Raw genomic sequence first — 14,317 nt, 5'->3', positions numbered from 1 at the left:
TGTGTTGAAAAGAGCAGAAACTTAAAGACAATAAGAATGCTATGTGCTGTACTAGGGTGACCAGATGTACTGTTTTTAAAGGGACAGTCTGGTTTTGTGGGACTTTTTCTTATTAGGCACCTATTACGCCTCACCCCCGTCTTGTGTTTTCACAGTTGCTATCTGGTAACTGTACTCAGTCTGTGCAAAATTTCTGCATAGTCACACCTGGAATTAGTAGGCACTCAAAATCAATAAGTCAAAATAATAAAGTAAAGTGAATAGCTGAGAATGGAAACAGCGCCTGCCATATTCTAAATACTGTAGTGCATCCAAATTCTGCATTTGCAAAACACAATGAATTCCCAATGTACTTTTAAAGGAATTTATATTGGGGATGTTTCTATTAAAATACACACAAACCTCTGTATCATTTGTGTTAAATGCATTTCTACCTCCGTTAAATACATGAGGGCACATGTATCCAAATGAAAAAAACAAGCTCCATAATATTTAGGAAATAAATGAATATGCTGATTTAAAAAGTGTGTGGTAACAAAATGTCATAAAGATAAAAACTTGCCGCTTTTACGAAGTAATCCTTCAACAAAAATGGATTTATCATTCCATGAGGCACAAAATTCATCAGTGCCTGCACACTAGGCCTAGAAGCTGTACTTTTAATATCACTTGTTTGTGCAAAAATTTTTGTCCAGTTTTCAATTCATTTGAAGACTTATTATTGTCCAATGATGCATTTAAGCAGAAAAAAATTAGAAAAAGCAAACAAAATCTGAGCAGTTTGGATTAAATGAGACATGTGTATATTTTATCCTTCAGCCCATTCACATAAAAATATAAGAATGGCCATACTGGCTCAGACCAATGATCTATCTAGCCCAATATTCTGTGTTCCAACAGGGGCGAATGCCTGATGCTTTCAGAGGGAGTGAACAGAGCAGGGCAATTTAGCAAATGATCCATCCCCCATTGTCCAATCCCATTTTCTAGAAGTCAGAGGCTTAGGGACACCTAGAGCATGGGGTTGTATCCCTGACCATTGTGGCTAATAGACCTATCCTCCATGAACATATCCAGCTCTTTTTGGAATCCAGTTATTCTTTTGGCCTTCACAACATCTCCTGGCAACAAATTCCACAGGTTGTGGAAGAGTACTTCCTTACGTTTGTTTTAAACCTGCTGTCTATTAATTTCATTGGGTGACTACTGGTTTTTAATATTATGTGAAGGAGCAAATAACAGTTCCTTATTCACTTTCTCTACACCATTAATGCTTTTATAGACTACCATATACTCCCTCACTTGTCTCTTTTATAAGCTGAACAGTCCCAGTCTTTTTAATCTCTCCTCCTATGAAAGCTGTTCCACACCCCTAATCATTTTTGTTGTCCTTTACTGTCCCCTTGTTCCAATTCTAATATATCTTTTTTGAGATGGGCTGAACAGAACTCACCCAGTATTCAAGGTGTGAACATACCATGAATTTATATAGTGGCATTATGATATTTTCTGTCTTGTTATCTTTCCCCTTCCTAATGGTCCCTATGGTTCTATTAACTTTTTTAACTGTCACTGCACACTGAGCAGCTGTTTTCAGACAACTATCCACAATGACTCCAAGATCTCTCCCCTGAGTGGTAACAGCTAATTTAGACCCCCTTCCTTTGCTTAAGAGCCTTTGGTGAGCGATCTCGTCAAAGGCTTTCTGAAACTCTAAGTACATGATATCCCCAATGGATCACCCTTGTCCACATGCTTGTTAACCCTCTGAAAGAATTCTAGTAGATTGGAGAGGCATGATTTCCCTTTACAAAAGCCATGTCAACTTTTCCCAACAAATCATGTTCATCTATGTGTCCGATAATTCTGTCCTTTACTATAGTTTCAACCAATTTGCCTGGTACTGAAGTTAGCCTCTAACTGACAGGATCACCTCTGGAGCCTTTTAAAGAAGAGAAAAAACAAAACACACACACACACACAGAGTCACATTAGCTATCCTCCAGTCATCTGGTACAGGGGCTGATTTTAGTGATTGGTTACATACCAGTTAGTAACTCTGCTATTTCATATTTGAGTTCCTTCAGAACTCTTGGGTGAATACTATCTGGTCCTGGTAACTTATTACCGTTTAATTCATCAATTTGTTCTAAAACTTCTTCTTTTGATACCTCAATCTGAGATAGTTCCTCAGATGTCACCGAAAAAGAATAGCGGAGATGTGGGAATCTGTCTCACATCCTTTGCAGTGAAGACTGATGTAAAGAATTCATTTAGCTTCTCCTCAACAGCCTTGTCTTCCTTGAGTGCTCCTTTAGCACCTTGATGGTCTAGTGGCCTCACTGATTGTTTGACAGGCTTCCTTCTTCTGATGTGCTTTAGAAAAAAAAAGTTTGCTGTTCGTTTGTGTCACTTGCTAACTGCTCTTCAAATTTTTTTTTTACTATTTATGCTTTTACACTTGGACTTGACAAATTTATGTTCCTTTCGATTTTCCTCAGTAGAATTTGACTTCCAATTTTTAAAAGATGTCTTTTTCTCTCGAGGAAGTCTTCCTTGAGTACTTTAGTACCTCAGACCAGTCTGGAGCCATCTGTTCTCATGGTCAATAAAATGCCTACACCATAAAGGTGAAAATGGGCCTAAGAGGGAAGAACATGAGGGGTCTGAAAGCCTGGAATCTAGAAAGGCAAAACAAATGTTTTTAAAATATCACATAGATCAGATTGCTTAAGTTTCCTGGGGTTAATAGTCCAGTTTGCAATGGGGTAAATTGTTCCTTCATCCAGTTCTTCTTCAGACAACTTCACAGCATTTCCATACAGTACTTCCTTTGGCATCAGGAATCAGTGATCTAGAGCCTCCTTGCTGTTCTGGACAGAACAATAGTCATTATACTGAAATGTCACTTGGGTTGGAATGGAGTGAAAGAACTCCTGTGAGATTTCATCTGAGTCACTAAAACATTCCTTTACTTACAGTATCTAGGACTACATCCAAACAAACATCCTACATCCTGGGAGTTACTCTCAGCAGAAGTCAGTCAGCACCTCACAGACCTAGAATCCTTGAGAGCAGCAAAACCGGGATGGTTTTGGATTTGCAAAACCTCCATGTTTTGATTCAGATCTTTATTCTATTTCAGCTGAACCCACAAAGAGCCATAGTCTCTGGATTAATGGCTCTGTGCTATAAGCCAAAGCCAAAGAGTATAGGTGGTTTTGACTTTGCAAAATTTCAGTCAGAGTTTAGGTTTGTGAAACTAAAATAATGAGTGGTTCAGACACAGGTTCCATTTTACCCAATCCCCAAAATTCAGGGAAAGGAGTGGATAAACAGCTCTGGTTTGAGTGCGTCCATAAAATGTTGCCTCTCTCCTAAGAGTCTAGCCAAGGGGCGTGGGGAAGGAACTCCTGTTAGAATGATCATGGGAACAATCCAAAAGTGAAAATTAGTATGATTTAGAGCAACTAGGAAATAAGACTATGATTATGAGTGGTGCTGACAATGGGTGAATTGGAATAGGTAGTTTTTTTTCAATCCATTTATGTCTGTCACCAACACTATTTTGGTTTGGTAAATCTATAACTGGGTGCACAACCATTTTTTTAAAAAAGAAAAGGAGTACTTGTGGCACCTTAGAGACTAACAAATTTATTTGAGCATAAGCTTTAGTGAGCTACAGCTCACTTCATTTAAATGTTGTTAGTAGAACTGGTTAAAAAATTTTCAGCAGAACATTTGTCAGAAAATGCAGACTCAATAAAATCAAAAAGTGTTTTGTAGGAACATACTGATTGTCAAAATTTTCATGGGAAATTATGAAAGTATTTCATTTAAAAATATTTTAAAAATCCATTTTACTATTATTTCAGCTTTTGTTATATTAATATAAGATTCAAAATGGTCAAAATGAAATATTTTCATAATCACTATAGTTTTTTCCATATTTTCAAAATATTTCAATTTTGACAAATCCTAAGATTAACTTTTTGTTCTGTTTCAGGATGAAACCAACTTTTGAAGTGTCAGGATTTCACACAGGAGGGAAATTGTTTTTTTTCAACCAGTTCCAGTTATTAATTGGTTTTAGCTCTCATTTTTTAGTACAATTTGTAAAAGTTGTATCAGTGTGTAATTTGAGGAATCCATCTATGTACAACTTGTGAATGCTGGTTGGTATTGGGGTCTGTCTTAGACTTCAAAACTTCATTTTGAAGGTAGAGCTTTACTAGGGCATGGCTACACTAGAGAGTTTACAGTGGTGCAGCTGCACTGTTCTAAGTTACGCAACTTCAGCTACGTGAATAATGTAGCTGAAGTTGACATCCTTAGACCTACTCACCGCGGTGTCTTCACTGCAGTGAATCAACTGCTGCCACTCCCCCGTCAACTCCGCCTGCACCTCTCACTGCGGTGGAGTACAGGAGCGACGAGAGAGCGCTTAGGGGTCTATTTCTGCCGTCTCGACTAGACGTGATAAATCGACCCCCGCTGGATCGATCGCTGCCCGCCGATCCAGCAGGTAGTGTAGACATACCCTAAGACAACAGAAGAAAGCCCCTGTAAGGGGTGATAGCTGGAACAGTTAAGCTGACAGGAGAGATATGTCAGCGGGAGAAGTTCACACCAGCACTTACGTCAGTGGGAGGACAGCGCTATGTCAGTGTAACTTAGGTCACTCAGGAGGGTGATTTATTCACACCCCTGTGCAACATAACTTATGCTAACATAAGCTGTAGTGTAGACATAGCCCTCCCGTATTTTGCTTCCATATTGAGATAAAATCTGCAGGAGGTGACACGAGAAATCACCTGGCACAGGGCTAATAGAGGGTCATTTAAATTTGAACATCCATTCAGATGGAGCACCCTTAGAAAAAGAGTTGGCTAGTGCCCTGGGCAAAGGAGGTTTTCAAGTCTGAACTCTGTGGGGAAGTAACAAAGCAATAGATCACCTAGCAAGGGACTTGAATCACCTGATGAGGCTGAACAGAAGGTCACTTGATAAAGGGATCTGGAGGTTATAAAGGAAACTTGCTCATTGCCCATTTTAGGGAAAAAAAGAAGCAAAGAGAGGGAAGACACATGCAAGCATGCACAAACACACAACTAACTCCATGTTGCGGAGAAGGAGGTGGCCTATGCATGAGGGCAGGAGAGGGGAAAAGTGGAACATGCTTTTGTAGCAGCTGAGTCCTTTTTAAGGTAGGATCTGCCAAGGAAAAAGAAAACAGGCTTCTGAAGAGGGAGAGGCTCCCTGATTTGGAGAAGAAGCCATATGCAGGAGAGGGAATCCTGCATTCCCTAAAGGACTCTGACCTAAGCCTAAGGAACACCACCAGAAAGGTGAGGAAACTGAGGTAGGGAAATGCATACAGGCATTTATTGTTTTGCCTAGCTCTATAGATTTTCTTGTACTAGCTCAAATAAAATAATTGATTTTTGGAACCCTTAAGTGTGTTTGCTTTTACTATTACATTTCCTCAAAGAGGTAAATTGTAAACACACAAGCAGGGCCCACAAGGATGGAGTTCGGAGAAAGGGTGTGCTTATGCTACTGTGACGTTATTGATATGAACTGGGATCATATAGATCATTGTTGCAAGCAAAATCCTGTAGTGGCACCAAATCTTGTATAAGGGGGTCAAATAAGGTGTCTAAGACAAGGTTATGGTTGGCTGCTTATGATTATGCTATCTGTATGCATGTATCATTTTTGTATTTAAAGTTATAAGTATTGGCTCTATCCTGTCTGTATTTCAAACTTATGAGGTGCTTCTGGGTGACACCCCAGACAAGTTGGTGTCAGCTCTGCCTAGCCTGCTTGGTGGCCCATTAAGGACCATCAGTTATACAATTGACCCATTGAGAGAAGGCAGATACACCTTGTGACTCAGCAAGATATGCATGGACATACCTGTGGACAGAACTCTGAGGTTCATTCTTGCCATGTGCCCAAATGCTTGTCTTTGAAACAGAGATAGAGAGGCCACATGACAAGAGATTATAAAAGACTGCTGCAGTGCCTCCATCTTGTCTTCAATCCTGCTTCATACCTCTGGAGGGATTTTGCTACAAACAGAAGTTCTACACAAAGGACTGATCATAGAATATCAGGGTTGGAAGGGACCTCAGGAGGTCATCTAGTCCAACCCCCCATTCAAAGCAGGACCAATCCCCAATTTTTGCTACAGATCCCTAAATAGCCCCCTCAAGGATTGAATTCACAACGCTGGGTTTAGCAGGCCAATGCTCAAACCACTGAGCTATCCCTCCCCCGACACAGCTGTGGATGTACTCCAGAGACTTGATTTGAACCTGTAGTTTATTCTGTCACTGCTACAAGCCTGAACTAAGAACTTTGCCATTACTGTATGTAACTGATTCCATTTAACCAATTCTAGCTCTCATCTATATCTTTTTCCCTTTCATGAATAAACCTTTAGATTTTAGATTCTAAAGGATTGGCAACAATGTGATCTGTTCTTGCCATGGGTAAGATCTAGCTTGTACATTGACCTGGGTCTGGGGCTTGGTCCTTGGGAATCAAGAGTACCTTTTTTCTTTTACTGGGGTATTGGTTTTCATGACCATTTGTCCCCATAACAAGGGGCACTTGTGGTGATACTGGGAAACTGGAGTGTCTAAGGGAATTGCTTGTGTGACTTGTGGTTAGCTAGTGGGGTAAAACTAAAGTCCTCTCTGTCTTGCTTGTTTGGTTTGCCTTGGTGTGCACACAGGGCTGGATTACCCAATAGGCAGACTAAACATGTGCTTAGGGCGCCATCAAAGCAGGGGGCACACACACACAAAAAAACCCCCACACGTATCAAAGTAGTCATCATGGGAAAAATCAGAACTTTGTTAAACTTCCTTACACTCCACTACACACTCTTCCCCCATTTTTCTGTCCTCTTTTTACTACTTATCCCCACCTAAACCAGAGGGGTGTCCTACTAACATAGATCAAAATAATGCGAGGAAATCAGATCCTGTCATGTATTGCAATAAATTTGTTTTATTATTGATATATTCTTCTGAGTTATATACACTTGATTCGTTTTTTTCCTTTTATTTAAATTATACACACACACACACACAAAATAGTGTACGTTGTGTAATTTTTTTTTTTAAGTTCAGATAAGGGGCAGGATGAAACGTAACCAACTGAATGGAGCACAGAAACGTAAACTGGCAGAAGAAAAACAAAACTAGTGACATTTTCCAAAAATCTTCCAAAGCTGCAATCATTTTTCAAAGCGAATCCATCAGAAGCAACATCTTCTCTCAGTAGCACAGACATCGTTCCAAAACCTATAGGTGTTTCAGAGATTGACCCTTCTTCCATTGGTGAAACAAACACCATTCCAGAACATGGGGATGTGTCAGACTGTAATTGATCATCCTACTCCTGATGGTAAAACAGACATTGTTCTAGAAGGTGTGGATGTGTCAGAGACTGAACCTGCTCATGCTGTAAATAATAGGAGAAAAGATCCTGGTATGTGGGTTGATTTCAGTACCGATGATGTAGCTTACTGGATAGATCGTGGACCAAATGACTGTCAACACCACACTCGGCCATTTGAGAAATCATGTTGGACTTTTACCAATGGCAAACAAACAAGATATTGTCCACAAAAAGAAGCTTTTAGAACAGAACAAATATGCCATATTCGTACCATGTGCTGCACACTCACTCAGTCTTGTTGGCCGCAGTGCTGTTGATTGTTGTCCAGTGGCAGTAAGTTTTTTCTCAACAGTCCAGTTACTTTATAAATTTTTTTCTGCCTGAACACACCGATGGACAGTTCTTAAAACATATTTGGGCAATGATCATGTGTTGAAATCTCTTTCTAATACTCGCTGGGAGGTACATGCAGTGGCAACAAATGCAATTCTGGAGTCCTACTCAAAGATTGTGGATGCATTAGAAAGGATAGCTGAAGACCAGTCACAAAAGGGAGAAACTATACGAGAGGCAGAAAACATTGCAAACAAGATGCAAGAACTAGAGTTTGTATTCATGTTGACCATGTGGAATGAAATTTTACAACACTTTTACCGCACAAGTCAAGCTCTCAAGAAAATGAATTGGATTTGAAAACATGTGCAGTCCTCTGTCAATCATTAGCAGACCACTACGGACCAAAGTAGTATCAAGTAGATTTTCTTTTCTAAACGATATGGACTTCTCTGACAAACAATATTTACAAGGTTCCCAAAAGCTAGTTGACTCATACCCTGTTGACTTAAACATGAATCTCTGTGGAGAAGTACAACAGTTCCACTGTTATACGCGCGTAAAGTTTAATGAAACAGGAAAAATGAAATTTAGTCACATTGATCTTCATGACACATTATTGAAAGACGGAATACAATGTGTATTTCCAAATGTAGAGATTGCACTACACATTTTTCTAACATTGATGATGACTAACTACTCCGCAGAACGCTCTTTTTCTCAGCTGAAAAGAATAAAAAACCCTCAGAGAACAACAATGTGTCAGAACAGACTTGATTCACTTTCCCTATTGTGTATGGAAGTGGACATGCTTTGTCGAGTCAGCTTCGATGAACTTATCCGGAATTTTGCAATCAGAAAAATCTAGAAAGATGCTATTTTAATTTCAGCATACATGTAAGTTTTGTGTCATTTCGAAAAATAAAATTTTATTTTACGGTATAGTATTGTTTTTATTTTGAATTACATATGGGGGGGCACGATAATCTTTTCAGTGCTTAGGGCTTCTAAAAGTCTTAATCCGGCCCTGTGCGCATAGAAACCCCAGCCTTGGGCTGAAACTGCCCTGCTTTAAGCAATTTGTCCTGAACTGGCACTCTCAGTTGTGTCCCACCAGAACCAGCATCTTTACAGCTACTATAGTGTCAGATCTATCCCTGTAAACCTCACACAGCTGAGGTGGGGTCAGATTTCTGTTAAGGGGTAACAGACAGGTAACTGTGCCCACAAATGTACAAGAGAGGCGAAAAGATGAGACAGTGCTGCAATCTACTCAGACCAAGGGAAGTATAAGAGCACATAGGTGTTGCATGCTGGGACCCCCAAACACCAATCTAGTGAGTGTTCAGCTGCCGGGGGGGAAGGAGAGGGGGCTCTACCAGGGCTGTGTGACATAGCAATAGACAAAATGTATCCCATTTTCAAAATACATAGTTTTGAAATGTCTTTCTGAGGCCCTCATGCTGCTCTCACTTACACCAGCATTGCTCCACTGACATCAGTGAGTTATTCCTAATTTGTACCAGTGTGAGATCAAAGTCAAGCGCTCTGTTTTACCATCACTGCCACCTACACATCACACCCAAGGTGTGCCAGATCATAAAAGGCGAAAGCATGCAAATGCCTGAAAAGTGTGACAATCTGAGCAGTTCTTTAAACAAGTATTCCTTTACAGACTGAAAGGAGTAATTACCAGATAATGGGGAATGCGACCTTTGGATTTAACACAAAGGAAAGTGAACATAAAAAAAGAGTATAATGTTTAACACGATAAAATCACTTTCAAATTCACAAATGGATTACTGGAATCTACTATATTCACATGAGCAATCAACATTACTTTCTATTTCTTGTCTATTATTTAACATTTATGCTTCCAAAATGTGATTAAAAAAAAGCATTCTTCCCCACAACCATATCTAGTATGACTGTTTTTGTTTGATGAAGTTCAGCTGAGACAAAACTGCATGATCTCTACTGCCAATTAGGATTTCTGAGTTTAGGAACACATCACTTCCACCAGGATGTAAGTAAGCACTCATTCTCTCACCTGAAGAGAATTATTGAGTTGTTTGTATGGTGCCAACAATGAGCTAGGTGTATGAGAGAGAGAGTTCACAAACTGCCCTATCCCACACAGAAGGGAAGTCAGCTGCTACTTCAGGTGCAGGGATCTGCATCTGGAGAAGGGGTAAGTAATAAATAGATTCTCATCCCACAGCTGTATTAACTATTGTGTAGAAATCTTCAGTGCTGTGAAGTTGCAGAATTCCTTTGTGCAGCTACAGAGACAGAGCTGGTAAGGGAGGACTTACCAGTGGGGACCAGCTGGCCCATGAACTAGTGTTAAGTTACATGATCTCACCAGAGATGGCCTTAGCTTCCTATGGATCCACTAAAATTAGCAGTTTCTCATGGTGGAATCACTGCCCTTTCCAAACACAGCAAAGAGACTTAGCATCTTGCAGTATTGTGCCTAAATGAACATAAATTGATTGTTTGTGAATGTAAATCATGAGCTTAATAGTTACTGATTACAATGAAATAAACACATCCTCTATAACTGCAAAAACTATGAAGAACATACATAAGATGTCAGGAATAAAAAAAATGTGACTGCAGTTCCATAACCTTCAGATGTAACTACTGAAAAAAAAATGGTACTTAATAAACCTATCAACTATATACACCATACTGGAAAAAAAAATGTTTGGTCTGTAGTTCAGAGAAAGATTGACAATTAAAAAGGAATGCGAATCCCACTCATTTAATTTAGAAGGTCATTGGTTTATTCTTTACTCTCTTGAACTCTAGGAGAATGCAAAAAAAATTTAGTAAGGATGATTAAATAATAGAACAAACAGAAACTGACATTGAAGTGTACAAACTAAAGTTGAAGGAGCAAAAACAGCCACAGCCTATGTAATGCACTGGATTAGTTCCATACCCTTTTATTTATTTCTTTATTCTCAAGTGATTGAAATATCCTTAGTGGACATTTGTTATCACAAAAACACATAGTTTAGCATAACTGTCAAGGTCCAGTCTACTTCCCTTAAAGTCAATGAGAGCAAGATGGGGCCCTGTTTGTTTCTGATCTAACCAAGATCCCTATTATATATGTGTATTAGAGTAGCAGTTAGAGGCCCCACATGAGACTGGAGTCCATTGTTCTAGCTACTGTACATATAGGTGGTAAGAGTTTATGATCTAAGCAGACAAGTGTGAGAGAAAGGGATATAACAGAGTGAACTGTGTGATGGATTGTTAGTGCCATGATGTTTTGTTACTGTTCTTTGTTTTGTTGTACAGACGTTAGGGAAGGAAAGAAGTTTTAAGAAGAGGGGACTTGGGAATAAAGGGAGGAGCATGGAGGGAAGGTGGAGTCAGGCTGAAGTGAAGTGACTGTGTAGGAGAGAGTTACAGCCATCTCTTTCACTCTGATAGGCTGAAGCTGGTGCTTACTGGGCAATTACCCAGCAGACACTTTACAGCTTGACTTTTCAGGCTGGCTCAAAGCTGTGGAACCATAGATTCCAGCAATCCACATCCAGGGTGGAGGCTGGGTGAAGCCCTAAAAAAAAAGCTGAAACTAGGCCTTTTGAGCCTTCTAGAGGTCAAATTTTTGACTTTTCTCCAAAATCATGGGAAGTAGACACTTATTTTTTTTAATGAAAGCAGAAAGTCCTACATCATTCCAGGAGTGGGGCAGGGGCTTTAAGAAAACAACAAATATTGCAAGACTGGTGAGAACTAACAACACTAGGTGAGGGCCCATCAGGAGTTAGATGCAGATAGAAGACCTAGAGCACAGACATAGATGAGAGTAGAAAGGGTCTAATGACAAGCAGAGAAAGACTACATGTGCAACCTCTCAGATAACATTTCTGAGGTAAGCTATTGGCTGCAGGTCAGGATGTACCAATTTTTACTAACACAAGAACCAGGACAAAGCTTTTCCTGAACTTCAATTAAAAAAAAAAAGAAGAAGTTGGAATTAGTCCGGTTTCAGAGAACCTGCCTGCCCATCCCAGGACCTGGCTTCTTCCTCATGTTGACTCTCTCCTTTCTCTACCACATTGTGCCTCCTGTCCCCATTTCAGGCCCTCAGAACTCCATACTTCTGAAGACTTATTGCTGGCTTCAGCTGGTTCTTTGCTTTCTCCTGGGCACTTCTAATCCTCAATTGTTGTTCTCAGTTGGGGATTCTGAGGCTTCATGCACAGCAGACTGCATCAGGCACTACAACATGCCAGAAATAAGTATAGAGTTCTCTGGACTATATCAGAGAGTCCTTAAAAGTGGAGGTGAAGGAAAGGGACAGGAAGTGTCCTAGAAAAGACAAGAAGCTGGGCTGGAGAAGGGAAGTCAAGGCTGCAGTGACCTGGTAAGAGGGAAGAAAGGAGAACCTCTGAAGATTCAGAAACAGATAGCTTTGAAATGGACCATCTTCCCAGGGAACCCTGTTTCTTTCAAGATTGTTTGGCTGTTTTTGTGTTAGACGCCTCAATTTTCAAGACTTCACTGCTTGTCTCTAAACAGGGGAAATGATTTCTTGTTATAAAATGCCATAGTTTCCTATGAACCCTGTTCTGCCTCACTTTCAAGATCCTCTTAGCTGAGTTGGAGTGGATACAGTTAGAGTAATGAGCCCATTGTGATCTACAAGGGTAAGAGAAGTGAGTCATTAAAAGGCATGATCCCTGACACAGACACATGGCTTAGAGACCAGCAAATGCAGGGCATGAACTGAGGACTACAAAATACTACCCAAAATACTTGAAATGAAGAGATTACAGAGACTTTAGGCTCCTGCAAGTTTTTATGTTGATAGGCAGTAATTATCACTTAGCAGCAGTGATAAAGAGGAAGCCACAGCAGGTTGCACCTTTAATAAAGTGATGTTTTCTTAGACTCACTCATGTACAGAGTGCTTTGTGTTTTACAGAAAGTTATTTTAGGAATATGGTGTTGCTTCCCTTTATAATGACATGCTGAGAAACAACCCTACCCTCTTAGGGGTGTGGTTAAATTAGTGCAATATCTACTGTGGTGACATTTAAAATTTACTTCTGTTTATACACATGTGATTCACACCATGAATTTACTAGGGAGCAAGATGAAAGGAAAATAAGTAGTTTTAGCAGATGAGTGATTTCTCCACTCAGGAAAACTGTCCTAGGTAAATAGCCTTTGAAACCAAAAACAAGGAAGTAGTCAGTCATCATATCACTAGTGATAGTGTAGAATGGGACCAGAGAGCTCATTTCACTATTGGTAAAGAATCCAAAGGTTCATGAAACTGCTGAGGAATCACAGAGGAAGATAAAGGACAACTTACCTGCTAAAGCTAGGATTATGGGGAAGCTAATGTTCCAGAGAGTTTGAGAATTATATTTAGGGCCATGTCAGCCATGGGTAGTCAGAGCCAGTCTGCACAGCCACAAGACTGGAGTGAAGAATCAGCTGGGTCCAGATATCAGGAGATAAACTGGAGATCAGGAGTCAAGCCAGGTCAGAGTGCTAGGAAATCAAGGCATTCATTTGTTCAGGCAGCTTCCTCTGCCTACAGCTGTCTTTTCTGATACAATGTTTGAAGGCTGACACAGAAGCCTATTTTGATGCTTCTGAGAGCTGAAAATATATGTGGAGGTGGTTCTCCTGTCTTGATCTTCACATTTTGTGAAAAGAAGAGGAGTTTCTGTATGCACTATTTTAAAATGGGTTTTGTTTTGGGGGGCTTTTTTTCCTAAGGAAGCTATCAAAGAATTTCTATTAAAACTCTGCCACAAATCTTGGTTCCAGCCGTGGAGCCTCTAATGTAGGTGAAGCCACCCTTTCAACTAAGAACATAACTACTGTATACCTTTGTGATCTTTCCCAGAATGATAGAGGGAGAAGCCATGGAGGTGACTTTGGGTATAGAACATATCATCTAACCTCTGTGGGCAACATAGAAGTGTTATGGAACAGAGAGCTAAAAACCTATGGACCAAATTTATCATTGTTCTATAGACTCAGTAAGGTTTTGCCTTTTAAGAGTTTCAGTCAGGAAACATTTTGCAGTGTAACAACAACTTTAGTGAACCTACAAATTCATGAACAATACTGTATAGTGTAATAAATATGCTAATGGATGAGTCAATGTACATTAATTATACACACAAATCACATACATGTTGACTTTCATATGAAATTTTTGTAACAGCACCAACTTTCACCAGAAATTAATTTGATTCTATTTGCCTAGTTAAAGTATATTTTAAAGTTATTTTACTGTTATTTTGGTTGGTCAAATTCAGAAGTGGCATAAATGGTGTAAATGTACATGTCAGCATTCTATGTAAATATAACTCTCATTTGCATCTCAGGGGCAAAAATCATAGCAGATTTTGGACAGGTGTAAGATATAGTGATGGGGGATGCTTTATTTTATATCCTTTCACAGATGCACCTGTCCCAGTAACAGCTAGAAGAGACCTGGTAGCACAGCTCCATCATGCCTGAGCTGCCAGGGAGCAGGGACAGAGCCTCTGGGAAACATAACTGTTGTGTAGACCTGGACCTCTGT

This window comes from Chelonia mydas, chromosome 8, assembly GCF_015237465.2.
Source record: "Chelonia mydas isolate rCheMyd1 chromosome 8, rCheMyd1.pri.v2, whole genome shotgun sequence".
In the NCBI taxonomy this organism is placed as follows: domain Eukaryota; kingdom Metazoa; phylum Chordata; order Testudines; family Cheloniidae; genus Chelonia; species Chelonia mydas.
Note: the sequence above shows the minus strand (reverse complement) of the source record.